General features: G+C 37.1%; 1 long non-coding RNA gene across 1 annotated transcript in view; it reads right to left on the bottom strand.

The window, feature by feature from the left end:
* The window catches only part of LOC129083903 (uncharacterized), a 117,987-nt gene that overhangs the window by 82,366 nt on the left and 19,639 nt on the right, over positions 1 to 15,982 (bottom strand). Inside the window, exon 2 of the long non-coding RNA XR_008530511.1 lies at positions 3,868 to 3,981. This is a non-coding gene — a long non-coding RNA (uncharacterized LOC129083903). The remainder of the gene's footprint in view (positions 1 to 3,867; positions 3,982 to 15,982) is intronic.

Here is a 15,982-nt window from a genome sequence, read left to right on the forward strand (position 1 = left end):
CCCCCTTTCTCCACATCCTCACCAGCACTTGTCATTTGTTGATTTATTGCTGAGCACCATTCTGTCAGGTGTGAGGTGATATCTCATTATGTTTGCAATTCGCATTTCTCTGATGATGAGTGACATTAAGCATCGTTTCATACATCTATTGGCCATCTGCATGTCCTCTTTGGAGAAATGTCTACTCAGGTCTTTTGCCCATTTTTTAAAATTGAATTATATGTTTTTTGGGGTTGAGTTTTTAAGTTCTTTATACATTTGGGGTATTAACCCATTATCAGATGAATCCGATGAATCCTTTCTCCCACTCAGTGGGTTGTCTTTTCTTTTTGCTGGTGATTTCCTTTGTTGTACAAAAACTTTTTAGTTTGAGGTAGTCTCATTTGTTTATTTTTCTTGTTTTGTTTCCCTTGCCTGAGGAGATATATTAGAAAAAATGTTGCTATGAGAAACATCTGAGTTTTTCCTGGCTATGTTTTCTTCTGGGACTTTTATGATTTCAAGTCTAACATTTAAATCTTTAATCCATTTTGAGTTTATTCTTGTGTATGGTGTAAGAGTGTAGTCTAGTTTCTTTTATTCGCATGGATCCATCCAATATTCCCAACACCATTTATTGAATAGACTATCTTTACCCTATCATGTGTTTTTGCCTCCTTTGTCAAAATTACTGACTATAAATGTGTGGGTTTATTTCTGGGCTCTCTATCATGTTTCATTTATCTATTTGTCTGTTCTTATGCCAGTACAATGCTGTTTTGATTACTATGGTCTTGTAGTATAGTTTGCTATCAGGTAGTGGGATTCCTCCAACTTTGTTCTTGCTCAAGATTGCTGAGTCCATTCTGAGTCTTTTTCAGTTCCATATATATATTTTTGGAATATTTCTTCTAGTTCTGTGGAAAAAACCATTGGTGTCTTGATAGAAATTACATTGACTCTATTGATTGCTTTGGGTAGTATGGACATTTTAATTCTTCTTATCCATGAACACACTATATGCTTTTATTTATTTGTATATTCTTCAGTTTATTTCTTTAATGTCTTATAATTTTCCAAGTACAGGGCTTTTACATTCTTGGTTAAATTAATTCCTAAGTATTTTATTCTTTTTGAAGCAATTATGAATTGGATTGTTTTCTTAGTTTCCCTTTCTGATAATTTATCATTTCTATAAAAGTGCAACTGATTTTGGGTATCTATTTTGTATGCTGCTACTTTACTGAATTCATTTATCAATTCTAGTGGGGAGGTTTTTGGTAGAATCGTTAGGCCTCTCTATATACAGTATCATGTCATCTGCAAATCACAGTTCTTCTTTTCCAGTTTTGATGGCTCTTATTTCTTCTTCTTGTCTGATTGCTGTGGATTCCAGTACTATGTTGAATAAGAAAGGTGAAAGCAGGCATCCCTGTCTTGTTTCTGATCTTAAGGGAAAAGCTTGCAGTTTTTGCCCATTGAGTATGAGGCTGGCAGTGGGTTTGTCATATATAGTCTATGTTATGTTTAGGTATGCTCCTTCTATTTCCACTTTGCTGAGGGTTTCTGTCATAAATGGTGCTGAATTTTATCAAATGCTTTTTCTCCATCTATTGATATGATCATGTGGTTTTTTTTTTTTGTTTATTTGGTGTATGATGCTTGTTGACTTATGAATATTGTACCAACTTTGCATCCCCAGAATAAATCCTACCTGATCACAGTGTATAGTCTTTTTTAATGTATTACTGGATCCAGTTTGCTAATATTTAAAAACAATTTAATTTTAGTGGTTTTCCCCATCCTCTTAAATTCAATTTTCCTTTTGGAATAAGTAAAATATTCACATGGTTCAAAAAGTCAAATTTATGTTCTGAGATGTCTCATTTCTTTTTACTCTATTTTCATCCACTGCTTGTAGATCATTTATTTATGGTCCATAATATTGTGATTTATAGTGAAGTTTAAATTAGGAACAAACATAAAATAATAGATTGTAATTTGTGAAGTAATACATAGGGCATCTCATATTGCTATACAGTTAATACAATGGAGCATATTTTAAGAATGATAGTTTACATTTTAGAGCATAAATATATTTAATGACTTATTGAATATTGATTTTAATATTTTATAAATCAAATTTTCTTTAAATATGCTATTCAAAAGAAACTTCATTTGTGGACCTAACATCAATGATAGAAGTCAGTTACAAAATGATGGCATATGTGGTGAGTCATTCTATAGACAGTCCTTTTGACTAGGTATCATTTGAAAAGTAGGGGCTACTATGTCGACAGAAAAATACTGTAATCTGGTCAAAAAATTATTTTTCCCAAAGAAAAACTTAAATAGCTCAACTGTCAGTGAGCCCTAAATGTGAAGTCAGGAGACTTGATTTGTAGTCTTAACTCTGCCTTAAGTTGTTCTTGGACTTGGGCAAGAAATTTCACTCCTCTAAGCCCCAGTTTTCTTATCTGCAAAATAAATACAGAAGTGGGAAAGGGAGTGAAATAACCTTTTTTAGTCTAACAATTTATTATTTTTTATCATGCTATAAGTTGTACTAAAAATGTTTATTTTTTAATGATTCTCAAACTTTTTGTTCATATGATTCACTCTGAGTCAATTACTATATGCCATTGGCCCTTATAACACACTGAACTGGGGCTCAGAAATGTCCATTTTTAATAAATTAGTGTCCTAGATTATTCAATTTCAGAGATCCATGGACCATACTTTGAAAAACTTTGGTCTGTATATTCATGTATGTGACCGGCCTCAAGTTGAACAGACCTTAATATTGAAGAAGAAACTTGGTTGCCTATGTGGTTTAATTCCAGTAGGTCTGAATGTTTCTTTGATTAAAGAAAATACTTCTTACATCAAATTTGATGAACTATTATTTTCAGAATAAAGTCAATCCTTTGAAGAAAAGACTAATCCACAGTGAAATTGCTTCAAGTCACTTATATTTTAATATAAATAATTTATCAAGTTATGCAATTTTATAGCTTGGAGGAATATTAGTGAATTAATTCAAAGACCCAATTATACAATTCTATCTGAGAAGTGAGGTGCTTAATTTGTAGTCTAACAATCAATGTAGTGTCAAATTCAAGACTGGAGTCAAGTCTCTTTGCTCAAAGTTTCATGTTATGTTCATGACACCTCAGATCCTTTCTCTTCTTTGAGAAGTCCTTCATAAGAAGGTATGGTAAACTGAACAGTTCTTCCAAAGCTATGGAGATAGTCCCTAATCCCTAGAACCTGTGAATGTTACCTTATATGGTGAAAGGGGCTTTGCAGTTAAAGACCTTGAGATGGGGAAATTACCTAGGTGGGTCCAATACAATCATAAGTTTCCTAAAAAAAAAAAATAGAAGGTGGGAAGGTCAGGCAAACAGGGCCAAGTATTGAAACCAAAGAAGAAAGGGCGATAAACCAAAGATGAAAGACAGCTTCCGAAAGCTGGCAAAAGCAAGGCAACAGCTCTTCCATTAGTTTGATTTTATCACCATAATACTCCTTTTGGATTTCTGAACTCTAGAATTACAAGGTAATAAAGTTGTGTCATTTTAAGCCACTAAGTTTATGGTAATTTGTTACAGCATCAAAAGAAACTAATACAGGTTGGAAGAAACTTAGGACACTGGAAACCAGTAAGCAGAAAATTGAGAGGAGGAATCAGGAAGGAGGACGCCTGACAAAGTGGCTCACTTAAAGATCGTGGGTGGGGCTTGTGGCCACACTCAGAGCTAAAAGCAGAACAGAAATTCTAATCAAAAGGTTTGCACCCTACTACTTTAAACGGATGGGAAACTTATGTGCTTTATCCATGAAGCATGAATGAATGTTAAACATACACAAATGACACTTGTGACTCACCTACTATAGGACACAGCCAGTTTCCAGCAGTGCTAATGGATTTGCACAGACACTGTAACGTTCTGCTTTTCATTCTCCTTTTAAATGCTGGCACTCATTTGTAGGTCAGACAGTCTGCAATCCAAACAGATTAAAATTGACTGGACTCTGTGGGAATTACCTCCAAACCCAAAGACATATCCCACCACCTAAGTTAGGACCCACAATTAATTTGTAATGTCACCCAGTCAAAAAAAAAACTTTCTTAAAAGTTTATTTCCAAAAAAACTTTTATCGCATCTAACCATTAGGCTACATCTACTCTTTAGACTTAATACATTCAGGATCCCTTTACAGCAAGAGATGTAATTGCCAGAGCACAGAGTCAGAGAGACCTGGATTCAAATCTTTGCTCCTCTACATATTTGCTTGCTGGGTAACCATGGACTAGTTACTTGGTCTCTTTGAGTTTGTTTCCTCATCCACAGAATGGAAGAGCAGAACCTGCTTTATTAGGGTCATGGAAAGATTACATGGGATACAGTATACAAAGTATGCTTAATTCAGTTGCTGTTATATTGGGCCACCCTCCAAAGGATTCGGAATGAATGTTCTATCTCTTCGAGCCCTTTCTTCTCCATATCTGTGATTTTTAGTTGGCCTGGTGGATCCTTGGAGTTTCTGTGGCAGAATCTCAGGACTTCCCTGTGAGGAAGGATGAACCTGTGGGGCTCTGGATCCTCCACAGCACCTTCTACTAGAGCCATGCATGTTAGGCATGTGAGAAAGGCTAAGTATGCAAAGAGGAATTTCCCTTTGTGCCATTTCCACGTTCCCTTCCGCATTAAGCACAGACACATCTTCTGCTCCCCATTCCTGGTACAGGTCTGCACAGAGTCCCAGACAGAAGTAGCCTGTAATGGCTTCCTGGCTTTTGTGATAGAAGCCTAAGCCTTCAGGAGAACTGGGCGTGAGGTCAGGGTGTGGAGACAGTGAAAGGAGAAGAAGGTCTGTGGGAAGGGGCAGAGCTTGGCAGTACCCAGCGGGGGAGAAGGGCTGTCCTGAGGCTACAGTGGTACTACCCACACCTGGAGGAGATGAGGAATTTCTGAAAGTCCAGGTCTGGATTCTGAACAGAAGCCCATGATGGGGTGGGGGCAATAACACCCTATGGAATGGCCCTGTGAGGTATGGGCTATTATCATATAACTTGATTGTAATTCTCTTCGCCAACTAGACAATGCAAGTCCTTATTTTGATTTTATTAGGAAACACAACTTGTAATTCCAGATTGTGTTATGAAATCGGCCCAGGATCCAGTGCATTGTGGTTAAAGGTGGTGCCTAGTTTTCTGTCTTACCTCCTTTTACCCTCCAAACCATGGACTCCCATACAGGAATAGATTGCTGCTTTGATAATATGTACTAAGCATTTTAAATGCCTGATCTCATTTAAATGTGACAACAAGCCTTAGAGAAAGGTAGTTTTGTGGGGTGATAGTTGAGATTCATGGCCAAGATCATGGAACTTAGGGACTTGCAGAGTCATTGTTTGAACCCAAGTCTGCTTGACTGCTGAGCCTGGCTCTCTGCCATGAAATTATGCTGTTCCAAGGCAGTGATCACAGCCTGTGGATCCATACCCAGGGGGCCATCACGTTATGGCAAGGGCTCGGCAAATCCACATGAGCATTTCCTGTAGACCAGATCCATAATATAGCCTATTTTCAAACATATGCAGTGCTGACGAGCTTGGTAAGAGACAGGCCCACTTACGTAAATGTAAATTTGGATAACTGGGACAACTGAACTATTTCAGCCAATATGTCAAAAGGATACAGCAGGTGCATCTACAGGGCCCAATATGGGAGTCAGGTAGGGATTCTTGGGGACCAAGGGAGATCCTCTGTAGGTAAGTGGAATATACAGAGAGTGGACTCTCACCCTGAGGAAGAAGAGGCAGGAGGAGTCAGGCAGATGAAGCCCTCAAGGCCACCTGCTGTGTTAAGCAGAGGGAAAAAGTACAAGGTGTAGATAAGGAATTAAGACCATGGGGATGGTGATTAAGAGCATGACCTCTGAATAATCAGGACTGAATCTCAGTTCTGCCACTTGCTTTGTGACCCTGGGAAATTGAACTTGTTAAAGAGAGCCTTTTAGGATGGAACTTGTAATTCCATCATGTTGCCAAATCTGCCCCAGGGCCCAGGGCACTATACTGTGTTTTATTTTCAAATTAACCTTCCTCTTGTGAGGGGCACAGGAATGTTCAGAGCACTGAATGAGATGATGTGTGTAAAGCATCTAGCACAGTGCCTGGCACATTTTGCCCTATGCCTTGTTGTGAGGTTTAAATGAGATAAGGCAGGGCGCTGGGAAACTAAAAGTGGTCAGCAAGATGCCAGTGCGTGAGCAGGCCTTTAGCCAAGTTCTGCTTTCTTTCTCTCCCTGGGACCTCATGGTGCTTTGTGTCCAAGCCTGTCTTGAGGCAACAGAGGTAAATGGAAGAGATATGTTTGTGGTCAGAGAGAAAAAGCTGCCACGAATTCTTCATCCCCTACTCCACAGAGGAGGCTAGAGGCAGGTCTCATGCAGAATATGTATAAAATATGAGAGTAGATTTAGAGCAACAGCAAACAACATACTAACAGTCATAAGGAGGAGTAGTTGGTAGAGAAAATTAGCACTTAAAATACAAAGGAAAATTAATATATAAAAAGCAGATTGAATTATAAAAAAGCACGGAACACTATGTTGTGTGATCATCAGAAATTATCAATAACAACCCCCCAGGACTCTAAGGAAATGGTTTACATTAGGAGCGTTCTGAGTCAGAGAGCAAAGCAGGAGACAGTGCAAAAATCTTAGAAGGATTTACATCTTATAATGGTCAAAATATGTTTTTATAAGGCTTTTGCTGCTTAAAATATCTCCTTAAAATTCACTATGGAGCAGCTATTTCTCCAGCAAAGCTGAATCGTGAAATGTTACCTTACTGAACTTTTAAAGGATCACATTACTTTTTCCTTTTCTTATTCAAAAAATGTGGCAGTACTTTTTAAGCACCCCCCCCCTTTTTTTTTTTTGTCTTTTGCCTTTTGGGCTCACAGGATGGGCTTTCTAGGGACAGGTAGGGCAAGCAACACATGTTGAAATAAATAGGAGAATCCTTTCTTCCACCTTCACCTGTCCACTGCAGGGTATCTTTGCACTCTGCAATAGAGCTGTTCCATTCTAAAATAAAATGGCCATCTTGAATCCATCCCAGTCATCTTCAGAACCAGATTTCATATGACTCAAGCCTGGGAGATGTGATGGCCTATTCTGAGAGGAAGAACTGGAGCATGGGGATCTGGTCTGGAGGAAGGAGGACAAGCACAGTGTCACAACAGAGCCAGGTAGCTACACAGATATCACCCAAGTGCTAGGGCATGAGCAGAAAGCCTTATACAGTCAGGTCAGCAAGCTGTTTTTAGGGAAATAAAAAGGTCAGCCGCAAGAAAGAGAGAAAGGAAGGAAGGAAGGAAGGAAGGAAGGAAGGAAGGAAGGAAGGAAGGAAGGAAGGAAGGAAGGAAGACAGATGGACAAAACTACAAAAACAACTAAAAAAAAAAACAAAACCCAAAACACCAAAAGATGTCTATTCGTGAGCAGCATGGTAATTGGCAGACAAGGTGATTAGTTGAAATGAGAATTGGATTTATTCGAGCCTCCCCATTATGTACAGATACAGACTGGTTACTTAATCTCACAGAATCTCAGTTTTTAATCTGTAAAACAAGGCAAAAATATCTATAATTAGGAAAATTCTTTGGGTTGCAAGTAAAAAAAAATATCCACTGTTATGGACTGAATATTTGTATCCCTCCCCTACAAGTTCAAATGTTGAAACCTTACTCCCCAATGTGATGGTATTAGGAGGTGGGGCCTTGGGGAGATAAATTTATGATTAGACAAGGCTATTTTGGTAGAGCCCTCAGGTATGATATTAGTGCCCTTAATAAGAGTCGCCAGAGTTTGCTTCTTTTCCCGGCTCTCTGCCTGTGACGGTACAATGAGAGGTTGGCCATGTGCTGCCTGGAAGACAGTTGTCACCAGAAATCAGCCACCCCAGCACCTAATCTCATTTTCTGGCCTCCAGAATTGTGAGAAATAAATTTGTTTATAATTCACCAGTGTATCGTACTTTGTCATAGCAGCTTGAAGGAACAATGACACGCATCTTAAACTACCTTAAAGAAAAAGAAAATTAGCTCATGAAGCACAGATCAAATATGGCTGGATTCAGGACTGCAACCCAATAAGTAATTCTTATCTCTTTATTTCATTTATGTTCAGCTCAACATTTTGACCTCATTCTATCCTACTCTAGAGAACTTGGATTTTCAAAGCAGCTCCAAATTAATATCCATCTAGCAGCACGACCCCAAAAGCAAGAGGACATTTTTCTCTACATCAAATTTCTGCAGGAAAGCAGCAGGGAGAACTCCTACAGGGCCCACTGGAATCACATGCAATTTCTTAACGGTCACTGTGAATAGGACGGTGAGGGTGGTTGTTTCGATTGGCCAGACTCTGTAGCAAGAGGGCAGCACAGGACTGTGATTAACAGGAACCATGTGAGCAAGGCAGGGATTTCCCTAAGGAAACAGGAAGACAGCTATTGGTACCACAAGAAAAGAAATAGGAAAAAACACTGGGCAGAGAAAATTGTAGGTATCTTTCTCAGGATGGTAATATGAGTATTGAAATAACGTGAAAAATAATTTCTAAACCATAAACCTCTACTCAAATGTTCCTTATTCAATTTATACATACTATATCTACATTCAAAAACTGTAAAGATATATAAGAGTAATACACAGAGAGAATATTATGAGACGGTTTTTAGATTCTGTCACAGTGCCTGACTATTGTGATGGGTTTGTGGTCCTCCGTATATCTTGAGATTTGGGTTCTGAAGTATCACAATCCTTATTAAGATTTGACTAAGGGAAGAATTCCTTCTACGAGAAGGTTGAAAAAGAATACAATAAATTATAGACATTTTTTCATTGAAGGAATTTAATAAGAGGAGACACAAATATACAGTACTGGTTATGGACACATTCTTTCCTGTAGGGCACATAAACCTATGAAGGTTTTATCCAGCCTTCAAATTTGAGGTAATTTTTCACATCTGTTCTCAGCAAAGACATAAAACTAGTTTTCCTCGTTGGGTTACACATATATTGATGCATTTTTTGTGGAAATATTAGCTCATCATTATGATATATGAGTGTGCCATAGAAGAAGCCTCAAGAGAATCAAAATATCCTGAATTTTTTTCTCACCCTTAAGTCTTCTTAACCACTATAAATACTTTCAAAATCCTTACCCATCAACTCATACAGTACTGTAAGACATACCACATCAAATTTTGGGTCATTAAAAATATATGAAATTATCTTTGCTCTAAATACATGGAAACATACCGGGACCGACAGCACAGGATAGTTCACATTTTGAAATTCAGATTTTCCCATTTAATTAGAAGATATCTACTGATTTAACCCTTCAGTTTTTCCTGAGACACAACCACGAGAATAAATATCCACTAAACCTCCAATCTCAGAAAGAAAATATGTAAAACAATTAAAACAATAAAGGTATTAAGGTAAATATTAACAAAAAATATTCAGATCACAGATTAGTACTTAATGTACAAAGAGGAGGACTGAAAATTTCTGGAAATTTTCTCAAACTTAAATTCTATTACCTAAGACAGTGATTTAATCCACATTATGCAGAGTAAGCACAAGCTAATTATCAATAATTGTTGGAAGTTTCAATAATCTTTTTTCAGAAATTGATGAAATAAAAGATAAAATTCAGTAACACTAATTTATTACTGAACAATCTATTTATGAACTGCAAAATAAAATTATTTTCAAGTGCACTTGGAACATTTTTCAAGTTCAATCATATTCTGGGTTATAAAACATGTCTCAGTAAATTTAAAATAATTGACATTTTACAGAATGTATTTTCTTACACAATTTAACTGGACATCAATTTTTTTTAAATCTGGAATTACAGTAAAATTGCAGGATACAAAGACTCCTAAAACTTAACAATAAAAAAAATTTAATAAACAAAAAATCTGAAAACACACCTCAACAAATAAAATACACAGATGGCAAATAAGTATATGAAAAGAAGTTCCATATCACATGTCATTAGGAAACTGAAAATAAAAGCAACAAGAAGATACCATTGTATATCTATAAGAATGGCTAAAATAAAAACTGACAATACCAAATGCTTATGAAGATACAGAGCAAAAACTCTCATTCATTGTTGGTGAGAATGTAAAATGATACTGCCACTTTGGAAGACAGTTTTCCCCAAAAGTAAACATAGCCTTAATATATGATCCAACAGTTGTACACTCCTGTTTACTCAACCTATTGCAAAACATATTCACACAAAAACCTACATAAAAATGTTTATAACAGCTTTATTTACAATTGCCCAAAAGAGGAAGCAACCATGATGTCCTTTGAAAATTCGAAGTATAAACAGAAGTGATACACCCATATAGTACAGTAATATTCAGCAATGAAAAGAAATGAGTTATCAACCAAGGAAAAGACAAAGAGAAATTTTAAATGCATATTACTAAGTGAAAGAAGCCGATCTTAGAGAAGCTACATATTGTATGATTCCGACATTCTGGAAAAAGACAAAACTGCTAAGACAAGACAAAGATAAGTGGCCAGGGGCTGGTGTAGGGAGGGAGGGATAATAATAGCTGAAGCACAAGGAATGTTTAGGGTAGTGAAACTGTTTATTGCTAAAATGGTGGTTACACATCATTTTAATTTCGTCAAAACCCATAGAATATACAACACAAAGAGTGAACCTTAATATAAATGTAGTTAATAATAATGTATTGGTATTGGTTCAGTTCTAACAAATGTACCAAGCTAATATGTTAATAACAGTGGAAGCTTTGAGAAAGAGAGAGAGGGGGTTATAAAGGAACTCTCTGTATTGCCTGCTCAATTTTCTATAAACCTTAAATTGTAATAGAAATAGTCTCTAAGAATCTTCTGTCTATAAACATCTGCAATTTTTAAAATTTTAGATAAAAATAATTTCCAAGGTATGTTATTCTTTATGAAGCAATTGTGAATGGGAAGATTTTCTTAATTTTGCTTTCTGATAGTTCATTATTGGCACATAAAAATGCAACTGATTCTGGAAATTAATTTCGTATCATTTTGCTCAATTAATTTATCAGTTCTAGTAGTTTCTTTAGTAGTGGAATCTTTAGGGTTCTCTATGTACAGTATCATGTCATCTGCAAATAATGACAGTTTTACTTCTTTCTTTCCAATTTGGATGCCTTGTCTTTATTCTTGTCTGACTGCTGTGTCTAGGACTTCTAGTAACATGTTGAATTAAGAGAAGTGAAAACAGACATCCCTGTCTTGTTCCTGATCTTAAGGAACTACCCTTGTAGTTTTGCCCATTGAATATGATACTGGCAGTTGGTTTGTCATATATGGACATTAGTATGTTCAGGTATGTTCTCTCTATTCCCACTTTGCTGAGAGTTTTTATCATAAGTAGGTGCTGGATTTTATCAAATGCTTTTTCTTCATCTATTGATATGATCATGTGGTTTTTATCCTTCATTTTGCTTATGTGGTATATTACATTTTTTGATTTGCAGATGTTGTACCATACTTGCATCCCCAGAATAAATCCTACTTGATCTAACCAAGGATATAAAAGACCTGTACTCAGAAAAGTATAGGACACAAATGAAAGAATTGAAAAAGACACAAAAGAGTGGAAGTACATGCAATGTTCAGGGATAGGAAAAATTAACATCATTAAAATGTCCATAGTACCCAAAGCAATCTATAGATTTAAAGCAATGCCTATCAAGATACCAATGACATATTTCACAGAAGTAGAACAAATATTTTAAAAATGTATAAGGAACCACAAAAAGCCCCAAATAACCTCAGCAATCTTGAGAAGAACAAAATTGGAGGAATCATGCTACCTAATATCAAACTATATCATAAAGCCATAGTAATCAAAACAGCATGGTACTGGCATAAAAACAGACACATAGGTCAATGGACCAGAACAGAGAGCCTGGGAATAAACCCTCACCTTTATAGTCAATTAATATTTGACAGAGAAAGCAAGCACATATAATAGGCCAGAGTTTATTCAATAAATGGTGTTGGAAAAATTGGACAGATATGTGCAGAAAAAATGGAACTAGACCACCTTCTTATGTCATTCCCAAGAATAAATTCAAAATGGATTAAAGACTTAAATGTTAGACCAGAAACCATAAAAATTTTAGAAGAAAACATAGACTTGCAGCAATATTTTTCTGACATATCTCCTTGGGCAAGGGAAACAAAAGAAAAAATTAATAAATGGGGCTACATCAAAATAAAAAGGTTTTGTACAGTAAAGGGAATCATCAGCAAAATGAAAAGACAACTCACTGAATGGGAGAACATTCACTGATACATCTGATAAGGGGTTAATATCCAAAACTTATAAATAGCTCATAAAACTCAAGACCAAATAAACCTCCAAAAACCCACAATCCAATTCAAAAATGGGCAAAGGACCTGAACAGACACTTTTCCAAAGAAGACATACACATGGACAACAGACATATGAAAAGATGCTTAATGTCATTAATCATCAGAGAAATGCATATTAAAACCACAATGAGCTGTCATCTCACATCAGTCAGAATGGCTATCATCAATAAATCAACAAGTGCTGGTGAGGATGTGGAAAAAGGGGAACCCTTGTGCACTGTTGGTGGGAATGCAAATTGGTGCAGTCACTATGGAAAGCAGTATGGAGTTACCTCAAAAAATTAAAAATGGAACTGCCTTGTGACCCAGCAATTCCACTTGTGGGAATTTATCTGAAGAAACCCAAACACTAATTTGAAAGAATATAAGCACCCCTATGTTTACTGCAGCATTATTCACGATAGCCAAGATTTGGAAGAAGCACAAGTTTCCATCAGTAGATGAGTGGATAAAACAACTATGGGACATTTACACAATGGAATTCTACTCAGCCATAAAAAAGAGGAAAATTTTACCCTTTGTGACAGCATGGATGGACCTGGAGAACATTATGCTGAGTGAAATAAGTCAGTCAGAGAAAGACAAATACCATATGATTTCACTTATATGTGGAATCTAATGAATACACTGAACTAACTAGCAAAATAGAGACAGACTCCTAGATAGAGAGCAGGCTGACCGCTAAGCGGGGAGTGGGAGGTAGGGGGTGGAGGGATCAAGCAAAAAAGAAAAAGGACTCATGGACATGAACAACAGTGTGGGAGGAGGTGGAAGAGGGCCTAAGGGAGATAAATGGTAATGGAAAGAGTACAGTAAAAATAAATTTTAAAAAATAAAAGGAGAAAGATTCTAGTATTAAAAAAAACTTCCAAAAATGGATCAACAAGGATTATGATAAGGGAACTTAGAAAGCATTCTGAACTAAATGAAAATAAATACAAATTTCGGGACTTGTGAGATTCAACTAAAGCAGTGCTTAGAGGGAAATCTACAGCTTCAAATGAATATTCATGAAAAAAAATCGCCTAAAACCAATTATCTAAGTTTCTATCTTATAAGTCTAAAAGGGCTAATTAAACACAGAGTAGAACAGACATATAATATATAAATAAATAATAAAAAACCAATGAAATAAAAAATTATTTTTTTCTAAAGATAAACTTCTAGGTAGACTGATCAAAACTAAAAGAGGACACATTGTTATGCATCCTACAGAATCATACAGACAAAAAGGGACTATATTACAAACAATTTTATAGCAATACATTTCTCAAAATAGAAAAAATAAGCAAATTCCACAAAAGACTCAAAATGTATACAAAAGAAACTGATAATTGAAATAACTCCCATGTCTATTAAAGAAATTGAATGTGTAAATAAAACTTTTCCCACACAGATCTCCCCAGGCCCAGAAGGTTTCACTTGTATATTCTATCAAGCCTGCATAGATCTAACACAGATTCTTTCATAAAATAGATGAAAAGAAAAAAAATCCCAAATCTTTTTATGTGGCTGTAATTCCCTTGATGACAACGTCAGAACATAAATACGCAACAAGTCTGCTCTTTGTTAAATGTGTGACCTTGAGCAAGTTACTTTTTCTCACCCATGACCATTCAGTCAAATATTCTGGTTGCAGCCTGGCTCTGTGGAGAAGAGCCTGGAGGAGAGACCGCATCTTGCTGGTTTCCTGCGTGGGTCTCAGGAGAGATGCTCCCAGTGGCAGATACCACATCTCTTCCCACTTCCAAATATAGCAACCAAACGTGAACTGGCTCGGGCTCTTTCCTTCTAGGTCTTCTTTTCACAAAATCAGTAAATTCCAAACAATGAAGCTCAGGAGGGCAAGGGTGAGCCTGATGGAAATGCAGCCATGCATTATGGAGGCGCCAGGACAGAGAGGATGCTTTGAGACAACCTAGGCTATACAATTTCCTGTCCTCCCTCCCACCGCCACTATGTGTGCCTGTCTCTGTTTCTCTCATTAAAGAAGTATTGCTTATTGATGTTCCTTTTAGACCTTATGGTTGTGGCAAGAAACATTTGAGAAATGCTTCAGCAGGTGAACCTTAAGACCCCCCTCCCTCCAGTAAATATTTACAGAGAGCCTGCTGTGTGCCAGACAATGAGGTAAGCAAAATCAAACAGGCCATTTGTCCTCATGTATGGTCTGCATTCTACGGCATCACAGACTGGAATAAACAAGAACAACAACTAGTCCCTGAGTGACTCTATATTTTAACTATTATTATCCCTATTCTAGAGCTGAGGCAGCTGAGGCTTGGAGTAACTTGCTGAGGTCAGGAAGGCCGTGAAGGAGAAGAGCTATCATTTGAGCCTGGGTCTGCCCAACTCCAAAGTCCAACCTATTTCCACTCTGCCATGCTCTTTAATTAAGAAAGAGCTTAACATAATTCTGGTTACATGTTATATCTCATGAGAATAGTGATTTATTTGTATTTTATCATGGCTAACAGTGCTGTATTATAGTCACTGCTTGTCAAGTTGTTGAATGACTGATTTTGGATTTGGAGTTTGTATTAGAATACATTTGAAATTCTGCCAGCTTGTATGAAATGCAAAAATGCTTAAAATGGTTTGGGTATATTTAAGGCTGGGGATAGGGAGAAGGTCTGAGTATACTCAAACTACAAAAGTCAAGTTTTAATCCAAATCTCCGCACCACACAGAGAACTTCCAAGTAAATTTCTGATGCCAGATGATAAGGCTGATAGATACACAGACACACACACACGCACACACGCATGCACGCACGCATGCCCACGCGCGCGCACACACACACACACAATAACATTCTTCCTCACTAATAATTCTGATCAATACCCTGTCTGCTGATGATGTAAGCAGGTACTTTGCAGGAAGAAGTAACAGGGCCTGATGTATCAGGTCTAAATTCTCGATTTAGAATCCAAAACCCCTGGCAGTATACCCCAACTCCACATTTTCCTGTCTCACCATCCACATTTTCCTCTACCCAACTATACTTCAGCCACAACAAAAGCAAACCACTTTCTAAACATTCCTATAGGCTTCCAAATTCTTTTCTGGGAAAGATCTCCCCATCTCCACCTTTTAGCAGCCTGTAAGGCACACCTACCTTCTCATCTAGACAGTCCCATCCCCATAGGAGTTGATCTCTCCTTCCACTTGTTTTTCCAAGAATGTTACTCAACTCTGGTGACCTCATCATTGGTCCTTATCACGGCACAGGGTGTTGGGGCAGGAGCCTGGACCATGTCCTTCCTTCTTAGATTCCTTCTTAGCTCAGCGATGACCCCAAATAGGCACTGAATTGCAAATACATGAAATAATGTGTATGGAGAGGAAATCAAGCTAAGAATCAAAGCTCCACTAGTTTTCATGCCAACAGAACAGGGATGAGCCAGCCCCCCATTCTGTATTCACGACCAAGGTCATTGCTTTGTAGGGCCTGTGTGTTTCATATTCTAATTTACCTTAAGTCATTGATGTGAGTCTCAATTTGTATTTCCA

Source organism: Pteronotus mesoamericanus, unplaced genomic scaffold, assembly GCF_021234165.1.
Source record: "Pteronotus mesoamericanus isolate MK-2021 breed Mesoamerican mustached bat unplaced genomic scaffold, CSHL_Meso_final scaffold_167, whole genome shotgun sequence".
NCBI lineage: Eukaryota > Metazoa > Chordata > Mammalia > Chiroptera > Mormoopidae > Pteronotus > Pteronotus mesoamericanus.